Raw genomic sequence first — 18,052 nt, 5'->3', positions numbered from 1 at the left:
ATATATTCAAGTTGGCTAAAATACTTTTTGGGGACCCTCTCTTTGCGGAAATGGGAGATGCCTTCTATTTCATCTCCTGAGCTATCATCCTCTTCTCATTCCTTTTTTTTTCTGTTTAGTTTTTATTTCATAGTCATGTAGTTAATTTTGCAATCCAGCTAAACTTGGAGGGGGATGAGGAAAATATGGAACCCAAAGAACTGCAGTGGGGGCACAAAGATTATAGAATATTTCCAGCAGATGGGGGTGAAGGGGTGCTCACCTGAGCTACAGAAAGAATGGTCTGGTGGTTAAGATAAAACACAAGTCAAATTTATTAGATTTGTCCACAGTCAGCAGTGGTGATCTTCTTGCTGGACTTGCCATTCCTGGACCCAAAGCACTCCATGGCTTCCACAATATTCATTCCCTCTTTCACCTTGCCAAAGACCACAGGTTTGCCATCCAACCACTCAGTCTTGGCAGTGCAGATGAAAAACTGGGAACAGCTTGTGTTGGTTCCAGCATTTGCCATGGACAAGATGCCAGGACCCATATGCTTCAGGATGAAACTCTTATCAAATTTCTCCCTACAGATGGACTTGCCACCAGTGCCCATTACGGTGTGTGAAGTCACAACCCTGGCACATAAATCCTGGAATTATAGTATTCTGTGAAAGCAGGAACCTTTATAAACACATCCTTTCTTGCCAGTGCTCAGAGCACGGAAATTTTCTGCTATCTTTGGAACTTTGTCTGCAAACAGCTTGAAGGAGCCACAGCCCAAGGGCTTGCCGTCGTTGGCAATGTTGAAGAACACGGTGGGGTTGACCATGGCTGGACAGTGGGAGAGGCTCCAGGCGGCAGCGTCTGCAAGGCCCTCTTCTCATTCCATGATCCAGCTTTCTCCCTGCTTCTTCTACTCTTGCTCCCATACCCCCCACATTCCACTCTCTATAAACCTGTCAGAGTGGTTATTTTAACACAGAAATCAGATCATGTCCTGCTTAGGACCCTCAAATGGCTTCCCCCCACATTTGGAGTACCATCCAAAGTCCTCCTCCTGGCCCACCAAGGCCATCAAAACCTGGCACTCGCCTCCCTTTCCCGCCGGTTTCCCACCTTTCTCTCCTCCCTTACTCTGATCCTGCCTTACTCACCTCCTAGCTCTTCTTTGACTCAAGGCCTTATTTTGCCCTCTTTCTGCATGATGCTTCCTCAGGTCTGCATGTGACTGGCTCCCTCACTTCATGCAGGTCTCTACTTGATCGGCTCCTCAGGGCGATCCCCAACTGCCCTATCTAAAGAAACCCCTAGGCACTCTCTGTCTCCTTGATCTGCTTCTTTTCTTTTCATAGCACTCATTATTCTCTGCCTTTGTTATGTGCATTATTTGCATATTTGCCAGTCTCCCCCACTGGAATGCAAGCTCCATGAGGGCTTTGTCCTTTTTTTTTTAAATGCTGAATTCTCAGTGCCTAGAATAGTGCCTTGCATATAGTAGACAGTCAATAAATATTGAATAAATGAATAAATAAGTGAATGACTATATGCTATCTATTGAGTACCAGTTATGGACCAGGTATTATTCCTGTTTCTTCAATGTATATTGTTATGTAACTTCTTTTGCATATGTTAGTTCATGTGTGATATAGAATGAATAGATCCCACTTTAGTGCAAGTAGATTATAAATGTCATTTGAGGGTACAAAATCAATTAAAAGAAAAAAGAACTTTTATTTGCCTTGTGAGTCTCTACGTAACTGAGGCACAGACTTTGTTGCATCTTTGGTTAAGTCCCCCTTTTCTCAGTATTCCAGGGTTGATCAACCTCTTTCTCTCTTCCCTGAGGGTAATAAGAAAATGTGTGAGTTCTCCCCATGCTTTCTGCATTTTATGTGCAGACTTCTTTTTCAGTTCTCTCTGCAGAATTGGGATTCCCTTAATACATTTTTTCAGGAATTTGCCATCGGTTTGGATGCCCAGGACAGGGCAATTAATTCCACAGTGACTAAGCCCAAAGCCCTAGTATGACCCCTCCTTTGACCTAGAGAACCCTTTGGATTGTTAACCTGTGTTTCTTAAGCTAATGTTTCCCTCAATGTTTGCTACTACTTTTTGCTTTAAGACTCAGACATGTGGCCTGAATTCACTGACTTATTTTATTTCAAAATTTCATTTGGTGTCTATATTGAAGTGTGCTGATCTGGAGCACCTGATCAGAAGCTGGGACCTTAGCTACGAACTATGACAGTCACAGAGCTCAAAACTGGCAGATAATTTCTTCTTTATCTTCAAGAATTATTGGCTGGTGGCCGAGTCCCTTTACAGAGAAGGTTGTGTATGGTACGGTGACCTCTACATTTGATGCTCCCTTTCCTCTGTCCCTGTGCTCACTTCATCCTTCATCCAGTTCATCCCATCGACAGCTCTTCCCATCTCACCATCGACCTTTGCCTCCTCCACATGTTCACTTTTTAAAAGAAATTAACTCTTATTGGAGTATAGTTGCTTTACAATGTTGTGTTAGTTTCTGCTGTGCAGCAAAATGAATCAGCTATACATATACATATATCTCCTCTGTTTTGGATTTTCTTCTCATTTAGGTCACCACAGTGCATTGAGTAGAGTTCCCTGTGCTATACAGTATGTTCTCATTAGTTGTCTATTTTACACATAGTATCAATAGTATATATGTGTCAATCCCAATCTCCCAGTTCCTCCCATGACCCCCATTCCCCCTTGGTATCCGTACATTTGTTCTCTATGTCTCTATTTCTGCTTTGCAAATAAGATCATCTATACCATTTTTCTAGATTCCATATATACACATTAATATATGATATTTGCTTTTCTCTTTTTGACTTACTTCACTCTGTGTGATACTCTCTAGGTCCATTCATGTCTCTACAAATGACCCAATTTCGTTCCTTTTTATGGCTGAGTAGTATTCCATTGTATATGTGTGCCACATCTTTATCCATTCATCTGTTGATGGACACTTAGGTTGCTTCCATGTCCTGGCTATTGTAAATAGAGCTGCAATGATCCACGTGTTCACTTTGAATGATCACATGGCCTCTCCGTTGTCTTCTCCTTTCCAGGCATTGCTTTCTCACCTTTAGGCTCATTCAGTTATTTCATGCTGATGCTCCCATCTTCCAAATGATGCCTCATTCTCTTCATGTGAGTCCAGCAGTGATCTTGATGATGATTTCCAAGTCCATGAGGGATTTCTTTCACCCCATGGGCCAGGCCACATTCTAACTCTATGGCTTCCTTTTTTCATATCTCTTCAAAAGCTTTCTTTCTGAGAAGCATGTCATTTTGAACTCGTTCATTCCTCCTCTAGTGTGAGCTTCAATTATTTGGAATCTCCAATACAATTTTTTTTTAGGTACTCTCAGCAAGTATCTTGCAAGTAAGTTTACTTGCTCTTTGCACACAGATGCCACTAGGATTTAACTTCTAGAAAAATGTGTTTCTGGGATGAAGCAAACCTCCCCCACACCATGATATCCTGCTTGTCTCTGGCTCTTGCTAAGATTTGCCAAAGGAATACTTATGCTTCTGTGTCCTCATCAAGATAGGGTGGCTTGGGCATAGGAGATACAAATTTTTGGATTTTAATGCTGACTTGGTCATTGCCGTTCTCAGCAGTTTTTGAGAGGTAATGCTTTTTGGGGCTGAATTACCTTCTCAGTAAACATGCCATTAGAAAGGGCTAAGTTTGCTAAATGAGTACTTTCTTTTTAATTTGACAGATTTTCCTTAGAGTTTGTTTTAAAAATTATGAATGTTGTAGCAATGTTTTCCTTAGATTTATCATGAAATGGTAAATGCTTGCAAAAATTTTTGGGACATCATGCAGAAATGTATAAAGAAGCAGCACTAAAAACAAAACAACAAAAACAATTCAATCATAATTTCACCACCAAGAGGCAGACACTGTTAACATTTTGGCATTTTTTTCTTTCATCATTTTTCTAACTTGATGATGTGGTTCAGTGCAACTCTTTCTACCAAAAGTTAGCAACCCACAAATGATATGATACTAAGTATAAACCTTGAAAGATTTGCCATTGCCTACCACTTTATTTTTATAATTTATTTATTTATTAAATGATAATGCATTTTATGTTTTAAAAAATATTTATTTATTTATTTGGTTGTGCCGTGTCTTAGTTGTGGCAGGTGGGCTCCTTAGTTGCGGCTCCAGGGCTCCTTAGTTGTGGCTCACCAGCTCCTTAGATGTAGCACATGGGCTCCTTAGTTGTGGCATGTGAACTCTTAGTTGCAGCATGCATGTGGGATCTAGTTCCCTGACCAGGGATCAAACCCGGGCCCGCTGCATTGGGACCATGAAGTCTTATACACTGCACCACCAGGGAAGTCCCTTGCCTATCACTTTAAATACACATTTTAATTCAAATCACTTCCCTTGTAGTTGGAGTAGATATCAGTGCTGGAAGGGATCTTACTCACTTTCCAGTCGGACTGCTCCTAATTGATGCTTCTAAACTATCTCCCATAGTTTCCCTAGAAAGTGCCAGAAAGTTTCTGTTTGCTGGGCTCCGACCAATGCTCTGTATTCTTTCTCCTGGAATGAGTTTCCCCATTGCCTGTAGGTTTAAATGATGCCTTCTCTCACATGCCTTTCCTAAAGCCTTATTTAATCCCTTTGTGTAGATATTTTTGGTTTATTCTTTCATCCATTTATTTATTTATTCATTTCAGTAGGACAGTACTCTGAACCTAGAATACAATGTTTGTGAAAGCTTGATGGTGAGTGAAATTTTTTATTTTAAAGATAATAGCAGTTTTCTGTTTTTCAGAGGTAGAGATTTTATATTGTGGAAGACAGGAAGACTGTACTCTTTCTTTTGGTCTGGGGACTCTGACATTTTACTATGCCTTTGGTAATGCAAAGGTAAAGTGCAGATCCTGCTTGGAAAGGACAAGTTGAGGCTTCATGGACTTTGGAGCAATGATGGCTCACACCAGGTTTTATGGCTCTTCCTTGTTGTAACTCCCCTCTGGTACCCCCAAGCCTTCGGTAAAACTCTGCTGAACAAGACAGTTTGCCTAAGACCATGTGTTGGGAAATTAGAGGAGAGTCAGTGTCCTTACTTAGGAAGAATTGGCACTGAGAGTACTCAGGTGGCCTGGAGAAGCTGGCCATGCCAGGCAGTGACCCACAGAGAAGCCTAGAGTATTATTCAGATCTGTATGTGACAAGTGACAGCCAGATGACACCTGTGATACAAATATATCCCTCAGACCTACGTTACCCCCCACCTCGAAATACATGGTTAGGGAAACCAGAGTAAAGACTGGACTTTGTAGGAAGCAGGATAAAGAAGAACAAGGAGGTTACACCATTGAAACAAGGAAACGAACGAAAGGAAAGGGCATTTCCAGGACAAGAGAATGAAGACTGCTAGTATTCAACAAGTATTTGTTGAGCACCTGCTGTGTGTTGGCACTGGGAATGCAAAGATGTCTAAGACACAGTTTCTGTCCTGATAAAACTCACAGTAACATGCAGTGAATTATCTTGATGTTAACATGAAAATACAATAGGGCAAATGTAATAAAGGTATGTACATGACACCACTTGACTATGAAGGATGGGACATCTGACTCTGCCTAAGAGGGTGGGAAGGCTCAGGAAAAGTTCAAGGAGGTGGTGAGGTTTAAGCTGAGTCTTAAAGGATGAACAGGAGCTTAGACAAGATGGTGAAATAAACTTAAGGCAAAGGGAAGAACGTTAGCTTATATTGAGGTATGAAAGAGCATGGTTTTGGGGGGAGGTGCAGTAGTTTAGTAGAGAGGAAAGTAGAAAGCCTGGTTGGATTGGGGAATTAGGGACAGGGGACAGGTGGGAGGTGTGTCTAGAGCAGTAGGCAAGAGCTTATATGATACCCTAAGGTCTTTGCCCTATATGTACATAATGAAGTATAAACTTAAAAAATGTATGCCAGGGAGTTACTTGAGCTACTATGCCTTTAAAAAGAAATTATTCTGTGCCAATATGAAGGACGTCTTAGAATCCCTAGAAACAGAGCCTGAGATGGGGATTCTTGTATAAGTGATTTATTGAAGGGGGGCTCTCAGGGGAAGATACTTTAAGGCAGTGAGGGAAGTGGGATGGGGCAGAGGAAGAAGCTGGTCAAAAATGTGGTTTCAGGAAGAGTCTGGACTCAGCTTGATCTCATGGGGAGCTCTGGAGCATGAACTGCACCTCAGCTGACAACCTCAGAGGTTGTCCTGCCACCTCCAAGGGGAGGATGGTATCCCAGGCATGTCTAGATAAAGATGGCTCCATCAGCTGTTGATACTCTTCTAGAAAAGGGTGTGAGTGTGAGTTGCTACCAGTCAAAACCTACAGCATCTGGGGGATGAGTGTGTCAGTCTTAGGGGACCTGAGTGGAGTTCCAAAAGCATTGGCCGAATGGGATGGATCAGAGGATCATCCTGCTGGAAGTGGAGGGAAAATTGGGAGTTTTCAGGAAAAGTGTGAGATGTAACAGAGAGAAAGGAGTGGATTTAAGAGATATCCTTGAGGTAGAACTGATGGAATTTGGTGACCAATTAATATGATGGTAGTTGAAGAGAACAGGTTCCAGGGGCCATCTTAGTTTGGGGCTTAGGTGACTGGGTGCCTATTGTCTGGGTACTAATCTCTCATTTAGTGGTCCAGGTGAGGGGTAGATTTAAGAGTAATGATGTTGAGTTTGGATTTGCTCTAATCGAATTAGGGTTTCTTGCCAAATATACAGGGAGTAATGATTAGTGGACAAGTGAAAATCCATTGCTGTAGCTCAGGACAGGGAACCGAGCTAGAGAGTTTTAGACATCATCAGGGTGAGTTTGGCAATCCAAGCTGAGGGGTACATGAGATTGCCAAAGGAGAGAAAGACAAAACAGATAATGTTGTAGAAAGCTCTGCAGTGCTTTGGACCCAACCTGCTCATTCTAGTCCCGGGCCCAGTTTCATCGACGAAGAATTAATGGACTGAAAATGACAATGATTGTTCTTGAAATTTTGATTTGGAAGTTCCTTGGACAATGAGAGATTTAAATAGACCATTGTTTTTCTCTTTCTCCTCCCAGCCTGAGGTTTCAACCAGGAGTCTGAGTGTCAGGCCCCTGACCTGAGACCTTATCTGTCCCTTCCTCTTAAGGCTGGTTGTGTGGGATTCCAAAAGGTGTGTGCATGTTTCTTCATGGACCTCCTTTCTCCACACATTTCTGGGTGGGTCTGAGAGGGGTGCACCCAAGCAGATCTTTATAAAGGGTGGAGTTATACTTTTACCCACACAGCCCTACACACCTCAGCCTTGGAGATAACAGGGTAGGAGAAATTTCTTCTACTATCACCAGCCGTTATAGTCTCCAACCATATGGATTCCCAGAGTATTTTGGGGGTGCCACCAGGCTGTCCCTTGGTAAATCAAATGGGTAAGGCAAAAATATTTGGGCCTCAAGCTTTTGATTTGCCAAGTAAATATGGAAATGGTGTTAGGATAAGACTGTCAATTCTACACATTTAGGCAGTGGAAAGACAGAGTTCCATTGACTCAGAACTTTTGCCTTCTTCTTTCTAGTGTACCAGACAGCCCTACTGATTGTCCACTTGAGGAATGCTATTGCCTTAAACTTCTAATGGGTTAACTAATACTCCTAGAGGATGTGATGGAGAAACGTACACTCTGGATATGTTCAGTGTTACACGGCTCCACCTCAGGCAGCTGACAGATGGTGATTTATACCATAAAATACTGACATATTCTGATGAAGTACCCTGTTATTGAGACATTTTGGCAGACCTAGTATTTCCATCTCTGTGTAACAGAAACATTTTCATTGACATTTTAAAGTTATACTGGTCTATTGTGAAAAATGGCATTTTTCATTTCTATTGAGGTATAATTTACATACAAGAAAATTTGTTAATTCTACATGTATAGTTTGGTGAATCTCCCTCACATCAAGACACAGAACAGCTCCATTACCCTAAAAAGTTATATCCTGCCTCTTTGCAGTCAGTTCTCTCCCCTGATCTCCAGTCTCAGGCAACCACTGATGTGCTTCTGTCACTATAATTTCACCTTTTCTAGAATTTAAAAATGGCAAATATAAGGGAAAAAAATGACTCTGTTAACTTAGGTGAAATATCAGCATGCCTAATCTTAAGAAAATCTGCAGATATACAGGATTTTAAACTCATATGGGTTATGCCTTTTAGAAAGTAAGCAAAGAGAGAATGGTGTATTCAATAGATGTGGCCTTTGGTTAGCAGTGGAGCAGGTTCTTCCTATACTCCTGAAGTCAGGTAGAGAATTTTGGTTACTATCAGGATAATTCAGATAAAAAGCATTCCAGGTCATTTGTGTTGCAGTGATTTTTTTTTTTTATCTGGAGATTCTGGCTGATTAGCCTTCTTCAGTTAATGAAGGTTGTGTAATAACTTGTCTTATGGGGTCCTGGGATATAGAGAGGGTTATTATTAACCAAACACATACACTGGGGATGGAAATTCAGTTGGTTCCTAACTTCCATCTCTCGAGTTGGAATGGCTGTTAGGAATAGCTGCCTGGGTTGCATGGCATGGTGGCCACAGGATTCCTCTTCCTTCCTCATTCACCTGCCCCCTCAGCACACAGCTGACTGGAATCATCTCTCATCTTATATTCCCACCATTCCTGGTTCTCCTATTCTCCAGGGTGTGAACAGCAGGATGGGTGGGAAGAAGGAAAGGGTAACGAGAAGGTTGTTCTCTTTCCACTCCTCCACTGCTGGGGTTGGTTGTTTTGGGGTTTATCCCTTCTCCTTGAAGGTTCCTCCACATCAGGTCCTACTGGGTTTTCACTCTATGGCCTCCACCTGAACCCCAGGCTGAACTTCTGTAATGATGAAATACCCAGGAAAGTTTAGATCTTGACAATCCCCCAACCTTTTGATTGTATCTCTGTCTGGACCTATGTGGACCAGAGAGATATGTTTGTGTGGACTTGGCCGGGAAGGGTAGGGAGGAGCAAAAGAAATGGATTTACTTATGTATTTTGAGCTAGGCTTGGCTCTGTGCTTTAATGTGATATCTCTAATTACATAACTGATATTTATTGAGCAGCAAGTATTGCACTGGGCTTCATTGCCCTTTTACAGATGAGGAAGCTGAGGCTCAGAAAAGTTGACTTACCTGAGGTCTCACAGCTGGTAAATGATGTCTGTTTTCTATCTCTTTTAGGGGAGAGACCCTGTTTGGAATTTGTAGGTGGTAACGATGGAGAAGGCCACTCTTTGGAGTCCAAAGAATTACAGAAAGAGGGTGAACAGGCTGTTTGCCTGGGAGTTGGTGTGAGTCCTTGGGGCTGCAGCATGCAGAGGCAGCCATATGACCTCCACCCTTTGCCCTCTGGAGAGCCCTCACATCTCAGGTTTCCTCTCATTCCCTATCCCAGGAACCATTGTTTTGGACCTGGGGAAGGTGGGTTTTTGGTCCCACTGCCTGGCAGGTAGAGGAGGGAACCCCCCTCTCACTGCTTTGGATGGCACCATGTTCCTGGAGACACAGTGGAACCCCAACTCCATTCTCCCGTGGCATCATGGAGAGGCGCGGTTATTACTAGGCTCCATAGAATGAAGTGTCCGACTTATGCTCAGTTGTTTCACACCATCTGAGGTGTTGGTTGTTGGTTAACACCCACTGATTCTGTTTGCTAGAAATGCAGCCTGGATCATCTGAACATTGAAACATTTCTTACCTTTGTTCCCTTCAACGGTAAAGCTAGGGTAACCCTCTCTACATGGGGTTGGTGTAGAAAGCATTACTGTCTAACCTGGATATATGATCATTTCCTGAGTTCATTAAGCACATCTGATTGCACAGCAAGTTCTCACCTGTGAGTTGGTGTTGCATTAGGCTGGGACTTCTAACAGGGTGTGATCTATGATGTAAGCTAGGCAGGCACGAAAGCCCTTTGTCATACCTTCACTCCTTCCTCTGAAGTATGTTGGAGCTCAGGGGTTGGGAGGAGGGAAGGCAGCCTGCGGAGATACAATAGTTAGCCCTGCTCTCACTTCTTTCCATCACTTGGAATTTGGGATAGTGGAAGGGTGGGCACCTGAGCAGTACGCTGTATATCATGATTTCTAAGTGCTGGGGGCAATAGTGTTGTCTGGCTCTTATGCATTTCCATATATTGGTTTCTCTTGCCTTGTGGTTTAGAAAAATATTATATTACCACAGTTGTGGTGGCTTCAGTGGCATTCTATGAGGGCAGGCACTCTCTTCCAAGAGACTCTTGCTCTCTTTCATGGTCTGGTGCCTGTGCTGGTGTTAGGAAATTTGGGACCTCCATTCGGGTGAGTAAGCAAGGTGCCTGGGGTGCAAGCTTTAAGGCAGTTCTCACTCTAAGGGACATGCATGTACAGAGTCGGCACTTGCATGAGCCGAGAATTTGTAAATCCAAGGAATGCTCCTCAGAAAAGACACACATTTCATTAGGACAGGGAGAGAGAAGCTTTGAGAAAGCAGACCTGTTTCTGTTGTCGTTGGCATGGAAAATAAACTGTAATCAGCTGTCTCTGGTCCGATTTGAACATTTTAGTTTTCCTGAGGGACATGTCAGCAGGTACAACCCACATGCCAGGGACTAGGGAGATAGCAGCAACGATGCTAATTTGAAAATACTTCTGTGGCACTTAGCAGGGTGTGATTTTAATTCATTTTTTGTCCCCTGATAATCATAAAGTGCTTTCAGCCTGTGAATATCCATTTTTGACCAGCATGCTCATACTTCATCTGGGGACCACATTTAATGGCTGTGGTGGTGATGGTGTTCATAGGGGAATTGTGTAAGGTACATATATTTGCTTTCTGGAGAGAAACATGCCACTGATACTAAATCACATGGCTGTTCTGTACAAGGAACTGTAGATCTGAATACTTGCCTGTATGCAAGTATTGTTTGTACACACATGCACACACAGAGCCAATATTTGCATAGTGCTTTGGGTTTATCCAGGTTTTATTATGATCATCTTATTTAATTCTTGAGATAATTCTATGAAATTTACTGGAGCCATTTGAAAAAGCATAATCCGTGCTGGATTGTTTGAATTCTCCTTCTGTCACTTAACTAGCTGTGTGACCCTGGACAAGTTACTTAATCTCGGAGCCTCAGTTTCCCCAACTGTAAAATGAGGATAATCATACCTACCTTATAGGGCTGTTTAGAGGATTAAATGAGCAATATATATACAGTGCCTGGCACAGTACATGGTTTGCGGTGGGAACTCAGTAGATGCTGGTTCTTACCTCTCTGTGTCCCAGATTGGGGTTAGTGCTCTTTTCACTATAGGCTAGTTGTCTCTGTCTTGACAATCACTCTGAGTTTTGAGCAGCTGATTATATAAATTATTCTCCCACAAGCCTAAGTGTGGTAGATCCCTCTTAGTGAGAAATCTGCTTGGTTTGCAAGTGATCCAGGGTAAAAGGGTATTATCTGGGATTTTTAGATTGAGGTCTAGAGGGCTTGGCAGGAAATGTGGGCCGGGCTAGGCCAGGGCACTCCTGCAAATTCTACCCTTGGCCAGTCTCCCACCCTTTCTCTAGCTGGTGCCTGCATTAGGCTTACTCAAGGAGGGGCCAATTGGTTGCTTCCTGCAGCTGTGTTATGATTCCTGGTGGCTTCTCTTTCTGAGTGGACAATCTTTATTTTTCTTTTCTTTTTTCCCATCTCTTCATCTCCATCCTCCCTGCTCTTTACCTGGTACCAGGGACATTCCAACTGCTTCCCAATAGTACTTTCTCCTGGCGGCCCTCCACCCATCAGCACTTGTGAGCATGAGGAACTCGTTCTGTATTCCTCTTGTCGTTGCCTCACTCAGGGCTAGGATATGCTGTCTGATTTGCCAAGTCCAGAGAAGATACTGGAGATTCTATTCTTTAACCCAGAGGGGTGTCAAATAGTAGAAATCCTCAGCACCATCTCAGGTTATTAGGGGCTTATTGTTTAGATGGAAAAAACTTTCCACACCCCTCAAGCAGACCCAGTCCTGGCTCTGGGATGAGTAGACTTGGAGTCAGGAGATCAGAGTGTCTGTCCTGGCTCTGTCATTCTCTGTCATTCACTGGCTTGGAGTAGCCATTTAACCTGAATCTCAGTTTTCCTTATATGTTAAATGGGAAGGAAACTAATGACCCAACAGGATTTTTATTCAGCATGATTAAAGAAAGCAGGTAGATGAAAAGGCTTTCACACTGAAGAAAAAGCATTGATATTATGGGCCATTGCAAGCTCCCTCAATTGTCTTCATGCCTAGGGTGTGAATTTTGGTCAGACTATTCTGGCCCACATCTCTTGGATGCCGACATTCTTTCCTCCCTGCAGCAGTTCTGAGGGGGAATCATAGGATCGCCTACTATGTTCATAGGGATGTGAAAATCTGACCACAGACGTGTGTGTGCTCCTTACCTCTGCTAGTTGCTCTCTGAGCTGAGGCTCATGCAGGGAACGGCCGTGGGAGCCCACCCTGGGGATTTGAACATGGCTTTGCCTTGGGCTTGCAGGGACTCTGCCGGGGGCTCCTCAGGATGTGGGGCTGGAAATGCAAGGAGAGTCCTCATGCAGAACAAGTTTAGAGAGACATTAAGGGACAGTGACAACATCACTACAAGTCCAGATTCAGTGTCTCTCATTCTTGAAGCCCAGCAGCCACCACTGGGGAACAGGCAGAGCCTGTTAAGGTTCTTATTAATGAATTTGTTCAGTGACGAAAGAGCTGCAGGTTACGCTCTTCAAAGTGTACTGTTTCAAACTGGTAAAAGCCTAGCCGTTACAGGCAGAGAATCCGCAAGATCTCTTTTCTCTTCCATAACATCACCTCACACTTTCCTTCCCCTCTCCACTCATTCCATCTTCCTCCAAACTCCCTTTTCTCTCTAATGATCTCAGCGGCTCATGACACTTCTGGGGAGAACGTAGGAAGTAGGTCCCCTGCTGCCAAATCCAACCTCTGGGTCATTTATTACTTCAGAAGATACCATGCTATTAAAGCACTAAGGCTCATGTTTCCCCTTTTACTTAAGGAACAAATTCCATCATAGTCAAGGCACACAATTAGGTGTATGGGAGCAGAGCAAACACCCAATAAGACCAACCCTTATTTAGTGGGAGTTCTGACAGATGCCAGCGATTACTTCTTGAAGCAGCAGCCAGGCAGTGTTGGATTTGTATCTCCCTCCCTCCCTCCCTCCCTCTCTCCTTCCTTCCTTCCCTCCCTTCCTTCCTCTCTCCCTCCCTTCCTCTTCTCTCTCCTCCCTCCTTCCCTTCCTCCTTTTCTCTCTTTCTTTTTTTCCCCTCTACACCCCCACCCCCCACCCTTTCCAGCCATCAGACATTTCTCCTAAGCGTTGGAGACCGAAAATTCTGGAATAATGTAAAGAGCAAGAGGGAATATCTTTTTTTGCCCCTCTAAGCATAAAATGACTTAAATAAGGGTCGCTTTAAAAGATAAAATAATAAGAAAATGCAAGGTCATTCATTTTAATTAGCCTTTAGATAGCACTCAATTAAAACTACTAGAATATTTTGGGGCAGTCACACTTTTCCTTCATAGTATTAAGTACATCTTCAAAATAGAGCAGTTATTAGTCAGTCTTGTTTTCATTTATTCCTCAAGAATGTTAGAATTATTTTTACCATTGTGACAGAGTTCACTAGCATGGCCAAAACTGCAAAGAAATTGCTGGTGTACTCCCCCAGGGAGCTGTTTCCAGACCCCACCTTGACCTCTGTGAGATTTCTACGGATGCTCTGTGCTCTTAATGACTGGTCATCCAGGAATAGGTCAATCAAGTCTCATGCTGTCACAGAGGTAAAAGGACCAGCTGGGAAGCTATTTGTATCATTTTACAGAGAAAAGTGTTAAAGATGGCAAAGTATGAGGGCTTTGTAAAGATAGCTTGGGGGAATATTAGGGCCCATACATATCTGACCTGGCTTATGCTTTGAGACTTCACTGGATACCATCCCTTCTCTCATGACAAAGTCCTGTTCCACTAAACACCCCGTTTAAAGCAATTATTGTGGACCTTGTATTTTTCATCCACTCTCGCTCTTTGTGTCACCCTATTCCTGCATTTATGCAGCTCCTGAACTTTTCTTAGCTTTCTTCTGCATTTCTAGGACCAGCTGATGGATGGGACTTCCCTGGTTTTGACCTTTGCCTTGTTTTCGGTTGGCCTCATGCTGGTGGTTCTGGTCACAAGTGGCCCAAGACTCTCCTAGCATTGTTCCAGCCTCCCCTGGTATTACTGATGGGCAGGCCAAAGAGTGGTGCTTTTAGTGTTGACTATTGTGCTTTTTAAAATGTAGTGATTAGAAATCTGCTCATAGGAATCTCCACAAGGAATTTCAGTGGTGAACAGTATCAGGCCAGGTGACTTCTTCCATATTCCAGGCTACGTTCCACTCCTGTGGTGTTTGCGTTTTATAGCCCATGCAATTTAGGATTTTTTCATTTTTAGCTCTTCCAGCATCATTTTGCCTGGCAACAGCTAGTAGGTCAGCTCTAACTACAAAGACCTCAAACTCAACCAAAATCATAATGTCCCCAAATGTTGTGCTTTCCTCCTATGGTTTTTGCAAAAGGGCCTCAATTAATGAGTGAGATGTTTGTGAAACCAAATTCTCTCAATGCAGACGTGACAAGACATAATTCGTAATAACAGAGCTACCTTTCCCCACTTGTCTCTGCCTGGAGTGAAGGCTTTGCTGTGATTTATTACTTTGCTGCAAAACCTTTGATAAGTGGCCACCAAATGGTTCCTCATTACTCAAAACTCTTCCAATTCCTTAAACTAAAGTCCTCCCCAAACCTCACACAAGCTGCTTGTGTTCCGGGGGAAATGAATCAGGGACCTTCTTGCTAAACTATTTGGCATAAAAAAATATCATAAATGAGAGAGGAGAAAATCTTGTTTGCTAAAGGGCTGCTGGGTGAACTGCCTCTTGGCCTTTTGATAGCATCTTTGAAATGGAAATGGCCAGCTGCCTGACCTTCTGTTCAGTGACCCTTTTTGTACAAAGTCAAATTGCAGCCACCTCACAGCAGCAATTCACCTATGGACACAAACAGATTTCCATTTTTTTTCTAACCTATTTTTCCTGGTGCATTTATTACCGTGAACATTTTTTTACTATTCACGTAAAGGACATCATGGTTAAAAAAAAGAGCCCTTTGCATCAAAAGGATTGTAACTCATGATGATTTCAATATACTAGGGAAGTGTCTATCTTTAATTCTGCTCTCTATCTGAGCCTTTAAGTGTATTGTAATGTGAAAAGGCCAGTGAAAAGACTATATTCTGGAACAGTTTGGGGTTGTTAATATTCCTACTCTTTTCTTGCATTTGAAGGGAAAAAATAGTCTTGATCTTATTAAAAAGGGAAATTATCTTCACCTCACCGTGAACAAAAGGAGAAAAGGCAAGGCAAGTTCTGTTTATGTGATTATGGTGAATGTAAGAAAATAAATACCTCTGTGTGCTTTCTGTGGAGCAGTGCTGAATTGGAGTTAGGAGTCTGCCTTAAAAAGGAACCAGGCTGCACTGTCACTTCAGACTATATTAAAGCCTGTGGCTGAAGATGGAGAGAAAGAGGGAGCCCTTTGAACACCACCCCCCCTTACCCCCCAGTGCTTCCTCTTGCTTCTCCTCCTAAGTCCTTTTCAAGCCCTAACTGGGCAGTGCAGAACTTCTTACTTAAGGCTGTTCATCAGCACACTATTGGGCTTGGAGAATGCTCAGGACCCGTACTCTAGGGCTGGGTGTCTGGGTACTGCTCTGCCTCAGACGCCTCCACTAATAGGATCCCTCCAGGCTGCTGTTCTACCTCCCACCCACTGGAGGTCTGTGGGTGCCTGTTCTCCATGGAATGGGTGGGCTGAGCCTCACTCAGTGGCAAACGGGAAAACTCTCTCTCCTGGGCTGGTCAAGGGAGCTGAAGAAGCTAGAGTAGGGGCTCAGAGAGTTTTGATGGTGATGGTGAGTTCTGATTCAACAAATATTTATCAGGCCCCTCACTGTGAGCCTGATCCATTAGCTAATTCTGTCCCAGAATAACTGTGGGGGGTTGCATCCAGAGAGTGACAGGAGCAGATTCTGGGAACAGACAATCCTTGGTTTGGATTTTGGCTTGGCCACTTGCTAGCTATATGACTGTGAGCACATTATTTAGTGTCTTGAAGCCTCAGTGTATCACTGGTAAATTGTAGGCTAATACTTGTCTCATGAGGCTATTGTGAAGATTAGATGAAATGATGTATGAGAAATTGTCAAGCCCAGAGCTTGGTCCATAGTAACCACTCAGGAAAAATTCCTTTTTTCTCCTCCTTCCCACTTAACAGGCAAGGAAATGAAGGAATCTGCCAGACTGGGATTTGAATCCAGGTTTTTTTTTTTCTTTTCAACCCCACAGATGCTCCCTGTCTACATGGACCCAAGATACTCCCTGTGAAATTTTCATCAAGGCTTGGGTTTCAAATAACTGTCTTCTGCTTTGTTACAGGCTGAAATTGAACAAATAATGATTATAGACACACAGACAAGGGGAAAAAGTGAGAGCATTCTGTTCTGTTCTCTGCTTCTTGTGGAGACTATTTCTCTGTACCATATAGAGTTCACACCCTGTCAAAAAAATAAAATTTAAAAACCTCTCAAATAAACCACACTACAGAAAACTGAAAAATATTTCTTTTCCACTACTAATCCTTAATCCTTTCACTTTAATACAACATCTTACCATTTACAAACAGCAATATTCCATTTGCATATCTAGTATTACTGAAGGCAAACCTGATTTTACAAGTCATAATCACAGCATATGTGACAGTTTACATCCTTTCATTAGTGTTATATCATAAGCATTTCTCAGGTTGCTGTCTTGTCTTCATAATTTTAATTTTCATGATTGTAAAATGTCCCATCCATTTTATATCATCAAACTTACCCATGTAGGTCACAAATTTGTGTAGGTGATCCATGCATAGCAAGAAGGCTAAAAGCACTTGTATGGGTGAATAATCCAATCTGCCTTTAGTCACAATTTATATGATGGTAAATAAATAATCCACTGTCCCATGTAGAGGGTGAAAGGAACATGGAGATTGAAGTTTGTGCAAAACACAAATTATAATGTCAAGTTTACAAGTTTGGAAAGCCCCTGTTAATCTTTTACTTTGCTTTTCTCTTTTACTCAGTTTCTTTTAGCTGACTCTAGGCAGAGTAGCAATAAAGACTCCTTGCTTACTGTGGTTCATCAGCAGTATCTAGTGCCAGGAGTCCTGTTTTCATCCTGATAACCAGATATCAAAGGGCTCAAATACACTGGGCTGTCCCTAATAGAGATCTGAACTTTCAGAGGCCTCACTGAACTAATGTGTGACCCTCGTGAGTCAGGGCCATTGTTACTTGTGGAACACAGTCTTTCTGATTCCACATGAGGAAGCATGTTCCTTGCAGAAAGCAGGTAGGAGTCACACCTTTTGTGTGCTCCTGCCCTGTGTTAAACTCAAACCCTTGGCTACCTGAGCTTCTATAACTCTGACTTTATGAGGGCAAATCATTTGATGAAAGTAAATTTTTATATGGGTCTTTCCAACTACCTTTAGAATGCTGGAAAATGTTTAAAAATTTCCACCAGTATGATTGAATATTCAAAGCTTTGTATTTCACCTGTACAGTCAGGCGCTTTACCCATTTCTTGGACTGACTAAGTTCTGAGTTTATACCAACACTTCTCTTTGGCTCTGTGCCTGGCACTTAGTGGGTTCTCAGTGCATATTTATTGAATGAATGAGTGAAATCAGAAGTCTGGACAGGGGTTAAGTTCATGGATTTGCTAATACCTCTTCCATGTACTTACTATTATAATTGTGGACTTAAAATATTTTGAAAAATCAGAAACGCTGAGAAGTTTTGGAAGTATGTGGATTTAGGTCCTTACCCTGCAGCTAACTCCTTGGACAAGTCATCTCACTTGGAAGGACTTTAGTTTTAAAG

At 42.6% G+C, this 18,052-nt stretch overlaps 1 pseudogene; it reads right to left on the bottom strand.

The window, feature by feature from the left end:
• Window positions 1–295: 295 nt before the first annotated feature.
• LOC131752177 (peptidyl-prolyl cis-trans isomerase A pseudogene) lies at window positions 296–817 on the bottom strand (annotated as a pseudogene).
• Window positions 818–18,052: the final 17,235 nt, after the last annotated feature.

This window comes from Kogia breviceps, chromosome 3 (assembly GCF_026419965.1).
Source record: "Kogia breviceps isolate mKogBre1 chromosome 3, mKogBre1 haplotype 1, whole genome shotgun sequence".
NCBI lineage: Eukaryota > Metazoa > Chordata > Mammalia > Artiodactyla > Physeteridae > Kogia > Kogia breviceps.
This window is presented reverse-complemented; position numbering and strand designations above follow the sequence as displayed.